Consider the following 12,099-nt stretch of genomic DNA (forward strand, 5'->3'; position numbering starts at 1 on the left):
GGGAATAAAAGTGCTCAAATTCTACAGCAGTCAAGAGAGACAGGAGTGAGAATACATGAGAGGAACAGCTCTGCAGACCCCAAGGTCAGTGCAGAAGGAAGGGGAGGAGATGTTCCAGTCCCCTGCAGCTTCTGATGCAGCCCATGGTGAGGCAGCTGTACCTCTGCAACCCATGGAGATACATGGTGGAGCAGGGATCCCCCTGAAGCCCATGGAGGACCCCATGTCAGAGCAGGTGGATGCCCAAAGGATGCTGTGACCCCTAGGGAAGCCCATGCTGGAGCAGCTTTTCTGGCAGAACATCCAATCCCCTGGGGGACCCACGCTGGAGCAGCCTTTTCCTGAAGGACTCCACGCCATGAAAGGGGGGTACACGTTCCAGAGTCCCATGTGTTGTTCAGTGGCAGCTGTGCAGGCTGTGCCACAGCTTTGGCCTCTGTCACCTGCAAGCAGGGCAGACACGTACAGGGAACACCACTCTGCATGAGCCCAAACAAAAGACATGCCTCCATCAGTCTGTCACGGGAGCATGTGTAGATCTTCCCTGCTACTGTCCCTTCACAGAACAAATGGCCTAGAGCTGGGCCAGGTGCTAGAAATCACTCCCCTATTTTCATAGAAGCAAGTCAGAGTGGGCAGGATGTCACTTTATTGGGTTTATATGGGACATCCTGGGGGAGCGGTGGTTACACAGCCCCCTGTTTTTCTGTACATCACACTTCAGACACTTTCCCTGTCATTGTGCTGTGGACTTCTGTGAGAGATGGGAAGGACAACCCAAAGGGATTAGAGGAGTCCTGACAGCACACATGGTGCTGGAAACCACAGCATAGTTGAGCAATAGCATGTGATGACATCTACCATTACTTTTACAAGTCTCTCACATGGTGTTTGAGGTAGAAGGAGGTTCCCAAACCATCCACTACACAGCAGGGACTTTCACACAGCACTTTTCACTTGTTCCTGCCTGCTCCATCTGCCTCTTCTAGAATGTAGCAGCAGCCTCAGGCATCTTGTGTCATAGCTATCCCTACCATGCTAAAGACATTTCTCTGTAACTAATAAGAGTGTTACCTCAGAGAGCTGAGTCTGGGCTCAAGAAATGAGAGATGATAAAGGCTCTGTTTACACAGTATCCCTCAATCTCATGGGATGATTAGCAAGACTGCACTCTAGGAGGATGTGTGCTGAGGATGGAGTGGATCTCTGCACACCTGTCCTGCCCCAGCACTGATGCCACGTAAGAGGAGGGGTGTGTGGAGAGGTCCTGGAGACAGCGGTGTGTGAGCAGTCCCAATGCTCAGCTGACAGCGTATCCCACTAAAGGGTATGGCTGCCAGGGCCTGAAGGACATGCCGGCGAGTTTGGCAGTATTTTGTGGCAATGCAAGCAGTCGGTGAAGAAATGCTATGTATGTTCTTACACTGCCATCTTGTGACCGGCAAAGGTAACGTTTGTGCACTGAAACTTGTAAAATAGAATTATTACAACTATTATAAAATAGGACTTACAAGCAATTTCCAATAGCATGCTACTGAAAACTAATGCCTGCAATCAGGCAGTTAATTAGCTACAGGTCATTCATTACTTTTAGTTTTTTCATCTGAAATTTTGAACATTCACATATCACTGCAATTTTGAACATTTTTTCAAACGTAACGAAGTCACATTCTCTTAACATCTGTATCTCATTTTGGACAAGGATCAAGTCTGGGAACATTGGAAACATTTTGAAAAAGCCATGGTAATTATAAAAAGCCAGTTAACTTTTTTGTTTTGTCTTTTGAGGGGGCAAGCTGGCAGAGTTTGAAGATGTTGAATGTCCTTCATTTGCTGAAAAGGATCTTTCAGAATGCAGTGTTTCTCAGGGAGGACTTACTAGGTACAATCACTTTCTTGGAAGTTTCTTGGAACTTTCTAGCTGCCAAGGCTTTACCTTCAGTTCTCAGATGCTTGTCTCACATTCTGCATTGTTCTGCACACTGATTATATAATAGATTGACATTTTTAAAAAATAGTTCCTTCAGGTAGTTGGTGGCATGACTCTTATACTGCTTTCAAAATTAGCACTTAAAATGGCATTGTCTGGAAGCCAAAAGAGGGACTATAACCTTGGGCTACCTATCACTACTGTTATCGAAGCCATGTGAAAGGCTCTGTATCAACTTCTCAATCGGATTCACCCACAAGTTAAACTTCCAACAGTTACCCATTTCAAATTTTTCATCAAAACACCAGCAGTGATGGGATTTGAAACACTTTAGATTAAAAATTAGGGTCAGTAGCATAGTAATGACAAAAGGCAGTTTATGAGATTGCCGAGGTAAAAAAGATACAGTTCCATGGCAGATTCTGACTTCTAAACTATTTTGTCATATAGGGCTCCGTGCCCCTCTTCTGAATTAGACACATTACCTTCAAAGGCAAACAAGGTAACAAGCAAGGAAACTAGATCCTTCCCTCAGTAATCAATGCACCTGGAGTACCCCGAGTTCCCAGAGATCTCCAACTGGAATCCATTCTACAGGTGCAACTGCCTCCTCTGGAGAAGCTCCTTTTGTTCATTGGCAAAGAGGCCGAGAGCTGACATACAGTGACAAAGTCAGTGATATCAGTGTGCACTGCCCCTGCCTCACAAAGTCGAGTGGACAGAGTGCAGATTGTTAAATGGAACTGGGGGGGAAGCAGTGGTGAATTGCAGTGCAAATACCCTTGTGATAGGTCCAATATAAAGCCCAGACTGATGTGGACTGGCTGTCTATCACTTTCCCACAGCCCCATATGGAAGGACAGACTGGATAAATTATTCCACAGACCTTGCTCTCTTTCTGTTTTCCAAAGAGAAAATTGTTACCTCTGTATTTTAATAATCTGATCCATTTTGAGAATTAAAATTCCAGAATATATAAATGTAAAGTCAGAAACAAAAGAGGCTTCTACTTATCTCTGCATCTACTTATTTCTGCTGATATGAATTTCAATACCCATGGTAAACTTTTTCAGATTACTGTTTACTTGCACAAGTAATCATAAGTGTGTTTTCTTCTGTCCTTTGGTTGGATATATAGTTCAAAAATTAAAGAGCAAGTCCACATTTATGCTCTAAAATTTCCAGCATATTTTATTTATATAATTAACTTGTAAAGTCATCTATTTTTACTGACAATGCCTACCTCTCCCTGATGAGTGACTGAGTTGTGTGACTCTTCATAAAATGAGCATCTGCTACAGTAGGGTTTAGGATTTGTGTCTTCCCACTCTTCTGGACATTTAGAAAATTTATTGGTCTCTTGATGTTTGACCGCAAAATAAGGAATGCACTGTCACATACAAAGTCCTGAACTATCTATAGAGAACACCTCTAAATAAGAAGATTTTATTCAGCCTTGATTTATGGTATTCATCTTACCTAACTTCAGGCACCAACCATGTAGAGATTTACAGCTAAACAAGTCACTTCAGCATCTTTTTACAGGGAGTTAAAATGTGGTTTGAGGTTATGTTCTGCTCCACTTCAGTTATCTATCTGGAGAACAAGATGAATTTATACCTAGATCATAGTGACAAAGTAACTGTTTCTCCACTGCCTACTGTAACTAGGCTCAAATGTAAACCAATCTTTGGTTAAGTTAATGCCATCCCCATCATAAAAACACATTACCAACACATTAATAAGTATCGATTTGAAGAATAGTTCTCATTTTAGTCTCAGTTCTTCATTTTAGTCCATGTTGTATAATTGTAACACGTTTTACCAGGGCTTGTTGCAAGATTTACATTATCTGAATTGATTTAAGTCTGACACATAGCACAGGCACCTCCCCCAAAGCCTTTCCTAAAGCTGCATTCTGTAATCTGCAAAGGCTGATGACAGTCACAGCACAGTCTATAACATTTACCTGCATCTGTGCTAGCTTAGAAACAGAAAGTTGTTTGCATGGTGTGATAGTGACTGCAGTAGAGCAGGAGGGAAATCTACCGAAGATTTCTGTTTCTTCATGGATAACTGTCTTCTGGAGGTGGGAGGGGAAGGGGAAAGAGGATCTTTTCCTCATTCTTCCAAGAGAAAGAGCTTCAAGCAGACAAATGATTGAAAAAATAGTCCAATCTCCTCTTGATCTACTAGAAGATCTTGAGTATATTATTATTACATATTGTTATCTGGAATTTGGCAGGGTTTTCAACCACATTCACTGGTTCACTGAGAAGTATGTAGAAACTCCTGCAAAAATGTTCTGCCATAATAAGCAGAATATCAGAGTCCAGCTGTGCAATATAGAGGATTTATAGACATAAAAGGTTTCCATTTTACTGAATGATTAAAAAAATAAACTGAAAAATTTCAATGCCAGAAACGATTTTTGTTGGGTTCGGCTGGTTGGTTGTTTTTCTGGAAATGTACTTTAGTTAAAAAAACCACCCAAACCAAACAAATCAACCTTTATCTGTCATTGTAATTAAGTTGAAACTGTACATTATTATTATATTAATCTAAAAAATTATTAAAATTGTACTCACAATTTTTACAGCTCAATCATAATTGTATTGTCCTTACAGTGTTAGACACACATTGCTGAAATTCTTTTTGTTAACAGCACCTAACTTTAATGATTTTCTCTATCGCACATTTTGACGACGCTTTGAAACTTAACAAATTGAGTTTCACTTCTCACTTACAAAATTAAATCAAAATACTGACCAGATTCCAGAGTCTGAGAAATTGAAGTACTAGTTTCTCCTCTTTACAGGAGAAAACCTAGAGTTTTCATACTGTTATGAAGTTATGCAAGATAACACTGAAGTCCAGGCATTTTGCAACCTTGACACGAGCTGGCAGGTCAAAATAAGCTCATAGGTACAGCTTTCACTTGATCTACTAACTGATGTGAAAGCTAAAAGTAGAACTTAGCTTTCAATACAATTTAATTCACCAGAGATGATTCAATTAGGTAAAGCTGAAATCAATTTTTTCGCCCAGAAAAAAAAAAATACAGCCAGGGTTATTTTAAAAATCACATTTGTGATGTGTTTAGTATCTACCATTCAAGTTCAAGTCATGTGATACAATAATTCTCAGCAGCCTAAAAAAGAATAGCTGAAAAATCTAAATTAGGAAGATTCTGCCCAGTTTCCCGAAATCCAGCTTTTGTGTTAGCCTGTGTGAAGCTGGAATGGTACTGCACCTGCTGAAAGTTTTAAACTGAGTGCTATTGAAAAAAATCAACAACAGAACTGCAGGTTAGGAGAAAAACATAGTCTCCCCTAATCTTTGAGCAGCCTATTTTCCTTCGAGTGCACGTGTCATTATCTCAGTAGTGCTAATGGATTTGGAACCATGTGTCCAGAGACCATGCCTGTCTCCAGGACCTCTCTGAGGGATATTGAGTATTTGCAATTGACCCCTCATTGACCTTAAGAAGTTTTGGGTCTTAAACACAGTATTTTTTTTGGTTACATATAGTAGTGTGTTGTGGCACAAAATCTAGGCTGTGAAAAAGAAAGAGGAAACTTTAAAAAAAATCTGAGCTGGATGGGATGAGCCTTTATGTAGGCATGGTCTGTATGTATGCAGGTCATCATATAGCAGAGATTGTACGATAGGCAGTGTCAGAGAAGAACAAAATTAAATTACAGTAAAGAAGGAATAATCACAATTCTATGAAAAATCATCAGTAACATGTTTTATGCAGTTTTTAAAAAAAATTATTTCTTCACATTTTTGTTTAATTCATCTTTCTTTGAGTCTCATCCAGTAATGTCTCCCTCCCACTCCCTTCATCTGGAATAGGAATCCAATTCTTTAAGTACTTTCTCTTCAACTTACTTTTCAACTCTGTCCCCAAAGCTGAAATTTCAGTGACTAATTGAACAAAATTTGGAATACTTCCAAGCCTACCTTGTCCTCATTGGTTTGACAACGTTCCTGTGCTCTGGTCATTAGTACAGCATGACCCTGCAGAACTAACTCAGCCATGAAGCAGGTTAATCAGTAAATGAATAGAGTTCTTGAACAGAGAAGTTTTATTCTGAGTTCACCAAAGCAATTATGTGTTAATTAATTCTCTGCCAGGCACAAAGTAAGACAAATATAGGAATTATGATCTTGAGAGAAATAATTTTCTGGCGAGAAGGTCAAATTGTAAACTGATGTAAATTGTCAGAGCTTGCTTTACTTATATTGAGACACTAAGATTTATACCTTCTGAGGATCTGGCCCTATTATAAGAGGATTCACTTTTTAAATTTTTTTCTTAATCCTAATAACCAAGGGTAAACCCATGCCAGCTGAGCCTTTCTTCAAAGAAAATGAGTTTCCTCTGAAAAATTGCTTCATATGACTTAAATCATAAATAACAAAACTGGTATATCTCCATTTTCTAGATATACATAGAAATGTCTCATTAGACAACATACAAATATATATCTAGAGGCTGAATTTTTTAAATGTTCAGTCCTTAAAAATATATACATATAACTTACTAAACCAAGACAGCATTAAAATCCCCAGGAATATGCAGACTAAAACTTGAAAGAAAGCTTTGGATTGTGTATTTTTTTATATTTGAAAAATTAACTCCTATGAGCATAACTTAATTACACCATAGTTCAGAGTGCTGCAAAAGCAAAAAAGCTTGCAAATCTCAAACATAAAATACATCAAGAATCTGTTCTTTTTCCCATTTCAACCAGTAAGATATTTACCTTTCAGTTAAATGGAAACAAAAGCAGGTTTTAGACCACGCAACCTCTTCTTTATTTCAGAACCCAATTTTTTAAGAATAGACATTGAATGGAGTTTCCAGGTTTTCAGATGTGCCTTTTGTAAGCCTTTGAAGGGATTTAACATTCAGTGGATTGACAGGTTTAGTCAATAACATCTCAAGGTACCATTACTTCAAGTCACTTTGGAATGAAGAGACCATCTAATCTAGCAGCAGAACACTGAATGTACACAACTTTTTAATCCTACAGTTGAAAGTCTAAATAAAAATTTATTATTATCAGATATTTTTTTTTAAATGAAAGCATTTCATATGCTGGCTCTGCCAAAGGTGCTGCTCAGTGTGGTTGTCTAGGTACTGTACCTTGTCAAGAAGGGAGATGTCAAGTCTTTGTGCTCCAATTCCATCAGCACCCTGCTTCATTGCTCCCAGTCGTGCTTTCAGTTCTGTAATCATACTTACATGAGAGTGAGATGAGAAAAGCCTTTCATACTGGACTCAGATGAATTGCACAGGTGTAGCTGAAAGCAACCTGCTTCATGCCAAAACTTCGCATGGGAGGTGCCTAAGGGGTTATGATTAATACAAGCTTCTAAAAGTATAACACTGAAATGTCTTCACTGGGAAATTGATTATAATTCCTCTAAGCTAAGCCAAGTCAGACATATGTATCTCATCTGTAATTTTGCTATAAAATCTCCTGCAATACTTCAGTATTTTTTGCATTCCTGATAGTCAAACACAAACAGAATAGTAGTGATAGATGTGTCTTCTCAGAAGCTATTATTACTTCCAAGCTCACTGCAGTACCCCCAAAGGGGTGCTTCTGAGATTCTTGTCTCTTGTAGGACAATGGGATTTGTATTGTTTGCAGACACAACAGATTGAACAATCAAAGGTGACAGAAAGGTGTATTATATGCCTGTAGGTGACCATTATTAACTACCACTACTAGTCCTGAAAATATTCCTGTTGTAAATGTTTGGATTCCATGGAACCAACTGGTTATTTTACCACTCCTGGTGATTTTCAACATGTAATATTTATCAAATACTATTCCTTTGTTTGTGATTAATCCCTTGCTGAAGGACAGTGTTTCTTAAGGAAAACAGAGTGTTCTGGGTTTTAAAGAACATAGAAACAATTGTTAAAAAATTAAGTGCCCAGCTGCCCTATTACATATCTAGATAGCCCAATTCCTTTTGCAGAGCACGTTGACTGTTAAAACTACAAATACATGTATAATGAGAACTACAAATACATGTTGTATAATGAAACAAAGTGCCAGCATTGAAGTTTATCAATAGGCACAAGCAGTTCCTAAGCAAGCAGAGCCACTTACATTGGTTTTTTGTAGCAATGGGGATCTGGATCATCTAATAAATGCTCTGCAGACTCTCCTCTCTCCATCCTACTATAACTTTCCACAAAACTTGTAACAACAATTTTTTTCTCTCTCTTCCTCTCTCTCACACAAACAAAACATGATTGTGTGTTTCCTTTGTTTCCTTAGTTTCCTTTTCCCTTCCAAAAGGGCTTGGGAAGGAAACCATTGCAGAGCAACATAATAAAATTATAATAAATGTTTATATATGATCCAATAAAATACAAGTAAGAACCAAAACTAAAGTTGCACACTAAATTAATATTTCTACATACATATCACATCCCTTCTCCCTGTCTTTTCTTTCTCCAACCCTAAAGACAACAGAGTATGACCTTTAGGAAGGAAAATAATTTCTCTATATATCCTTGAAGAATTTAGTGCTATGTGGGCCTAATCCTTCTATGGTTTTTGAGAGTTAAAAGAACACATAACTTCTACCTGTAACAGTACTAAAGTGGATTGAAGCCAAAAGAAAGCCAAGAATATCAACAGGGACCACTGTGAATAGGGATCAACAAGTTTCTTGAAGTTCAGTCTCCTAAGATGTGCCAAAACCTCATGTTCCTGCCTGTTTGTAATTTGCCTCACATAAAAATTACTTCCATTATTTTTCCCCATAATGTTCTGGAATTAATAGCCCTTTCATGCACAGACGAGCCCACTTTTGTGATAACAAACTGCTTATGGTAAAGCAATGAAAGGTCAGGAAACTGTCTCTGCTTGCAACATTTGTCTAAGGAAAGGTAGTGGAAGATTACAGAAATTCTTTATTACTTCTCTATAACCCCACTAAATTCTTGAAACAAATATTTTAGGTACTTGCCTATAAAGAGTAGGTTAAAATATTTTTTACATTCCTTTTGCTCCTTGACCATGACATATGCAATCTTTCACAATATTTTTTCAGAAGAAAATATGCATGTTTCTTCCAAAAAATATGTCAAGTTTTCTCCTTTAACAGATGGTGACAGTAGTTCTTATCATATTTCCTCATAGCCTTAGATTTTAAGCAAAACATTTTGGCAAATCAAGAGGTATAAATAAAGATTCAGATGTTTCTTGAACTCCACATAATTTAAATAAATCATATTTATGAATGTCTGGCTGAGCAGAATTGACTGCCAACATATACCCTTTGGGCCTGAGTTTGTTATCTGATGTTTATCTCAGACTGGAAAACACAGCATGAGAATCATTTATCTCTTTTTGTACTCTCCTTTTCCCTACTTTTCAATTTTTTTCAAAATCACTATTTAAAGTTAAAACCCCATTACCTTGAAATGTACTCACATGCCCAGTAAGTTTAGCATCTGAGAACTGAAATAATTAAAACCCAGTAATTACCAAATAAATTAATCAAATAAGCCCTCACTTAATGTCCCATTTCATCTTCACATAAATGAATGTAAAAAACTTCTTACATTTCAACATTGGGCTTTCAAAAATTTGGCATTTCCCTCTTAGCAAGCAGGCTGCAGAAGTATGAACTCTGTGCTAAACAAGCTCTGAATTCTTGAGAGGTGTGATGCTGGCAACATGCACCAGCAAATCAGACAGACACAAGTGCTGTGAAGGGACACAACAGCAGCAGTGATCCTTCTGATCCCCCAGCCTGGGGCAATTCAAACTCCTCAAGCCACGCTGGCAAACCCAGGAGGTGTTCTCATGTTCTCACCAGTACTGCTATTTTTTCCAAACTGAGCCTCATTACTTTATTCCCATACATATTGTCAACAGCTGATCTAGTATAACACTGGAAGTATCTGGAAGAAACAGAGAAAAAACCTTTTCAATACTGCAGGCCAAATCACGGGACTGACATTGATAGTAGCCTTGCAAGATAAGCAATCTACAGACCTGAACAGAAATTGCAAATATTCCTTAACTTTCCCAAGTTCTTTCAAAAAGTGGAAAAAGAAGCCAACAAAGACTAAGTATCCCCACAAGATATAAGAAATAAATCTTAAAACCACACCGTGAATGGATTTTTATACTTTATTTTTATAAGTACAATTGCAATGAAACTTAGTAGGAAAAACTAGCAGTCTTTTAAGATGTTCATGCAAATAAGGGGCACTCAGGTTTTTTTAGCATGGATATGTTCATAGATGGCAAATTCATACATTCCAATGTACAAGTGTCAGTATCCATAGCAAGATTTGATTTCCTTCTTACATTTTGATATGTGTACTAAAGTGGATGGAGTACATTCAGCAATGTCCCAGCCTCAATAAAATGTTATGTGCTGTTTCCACCTCTGATATGCACCAAGTCTGAAAGCCTTCTCTCTTAAAAAGTTTTCATGGTGGCAATTATGTCTCCTTTCCCATCTCCTCAAGTTCCTCTTCATCACCTCCAGCAATCTCTCATGACACAATAATTTTTATATGAATATTGCTACTAAAAGCATCACTCTTTCCAAAACAGAATTTCTCATTTTTCCTTCTTTGTTTCCAGAATACTTTAAAAAATTATTTTAGATAAGAATATTTAAAAGAAGATCCACCTCAAAATTAATGTAGTCATTGGTTGAATTTGTTTTATAACTAGGAAAACAGCAATTTTCTTCACTATTTGAATCTCCAACCATGAGAATTAAATATCATCGTTCTCAGCTTCATGTTCCCAAATAAAATAGTGGCTGAAAAAGAAAATTAATGACTGTGTCCTGGGTGGCAACAAATAGAACCAACCTCTGGAACACATCTTCAAAACCAGATTTTTTAAAGAATCACTCAAAATGCCTGCACATGGAGGACATCATGAGAACCTGCTTCCCTTGGTTAGCAAACTAGTCCCAGACTGAGCATCTGTTTGTATGGAGGAGTCAACATTGAACTTTATGCAGAGATCAGAGGAGCACTTGTGCCCAATGGTTACGGTAGGTATTCCATTTAGCAAGAAAGCTACTGAACGCCCTTCTCAAGGGATTTGAGACATATGATGAATTGTAATAACTTTATCTCGTGGACTGGTTTTGGCTGGGATGGAGTAAACTTTCTTCATAGCAGCCGCTTGGGTGCTGTTTTGGATTTATGACCAAAACAGTGGTGATAACACAGGGCTGGTTTAGGTATTGCTCAGCAGTGCTTACACAGAGTCAAGGTTTTCTCTGCTTCTCACCCCACCCTGGCAGTGGCGACTGGGGGTGCACAAGAGGTTGGTGGGGGGACAGAGCCAGGACAGCTGACCCCACCTGACTGAGGGGTATCCCACACCATGTGGAGTCATGGTCAGCAATAACAGCGGGGAAAGAAGGAACAAAGAGGATACTTGGAGTCATGCCGTTTGTCTTTCCAAGTCACTGTTATGCATAATGGAGCCCTGCTTTCCTGAAGATGGCTGACACCTGCCTGCCCATGGAAGTAGTGAATTAATTCCTTATTTTGCTCTGCTTGTGTGTAGAGCTTTGGCTTTACCCATCAAATTGTTTTTATCTTGATCCATGACTTTTCTCACTTTTACCCTTCCAATTCTCTCCTCCTTCCCACTGGGGTAGAGTGAGTGAGGGAGGGAGGGAGGGAGGGAGTGAGTGAGTGAGTGAGTGAGTGATTGAGTGGGGCTGATCTTCCTGATGGGGTTAACCCAAAATATCTCAAAATGATAAAATCCCTCTTTCTCATAGAAAAGCATGCAAGCATTCACAGGCAGTATAATTAGGTCACCTTTCTATTTGCAGTGGCTTACCAGGACAGAGCAAGCAGTACTTTCAGATGCAGACCTGGTTAGTTATTCATCTTGGGAGCTGGCAATGAGAATGGTATCTTAGGCCATACAAACCAGGAGCACCAGTGCTTTAAGGTCAACTGCTCTGGCAGTGAGCCCCATCTGCCCTTTCTCTCCAAGATGATCTTTATTAGTTTCCTTTTAGTTGTTCTTGTAGGGAAGTCTCGTGATTTTCTTCTCGTCAAACTCAAGGAAAGAGGTTAGGATGATCATATTTATGTGCAGTGAAGTAGAAAGCAGTGGTTTGAAAGCAATCACAGTTTA

The sequence above is a fragment of the Corvus cornix genome, chromosome 2 (genome assembly GCF_000738735.6).
Source record: "Corvus cornix cornix isolate S_Up_H32 chromosome 2, ASM73873v5, whole genome shotgun sequence".
NCBI classification, from domain to species: domain Eukaryota; kingdom Metazoa; phylum Chordata; class Aves; order Passeriformes; family Corvidae; genus Corvus; species Corvus cornix.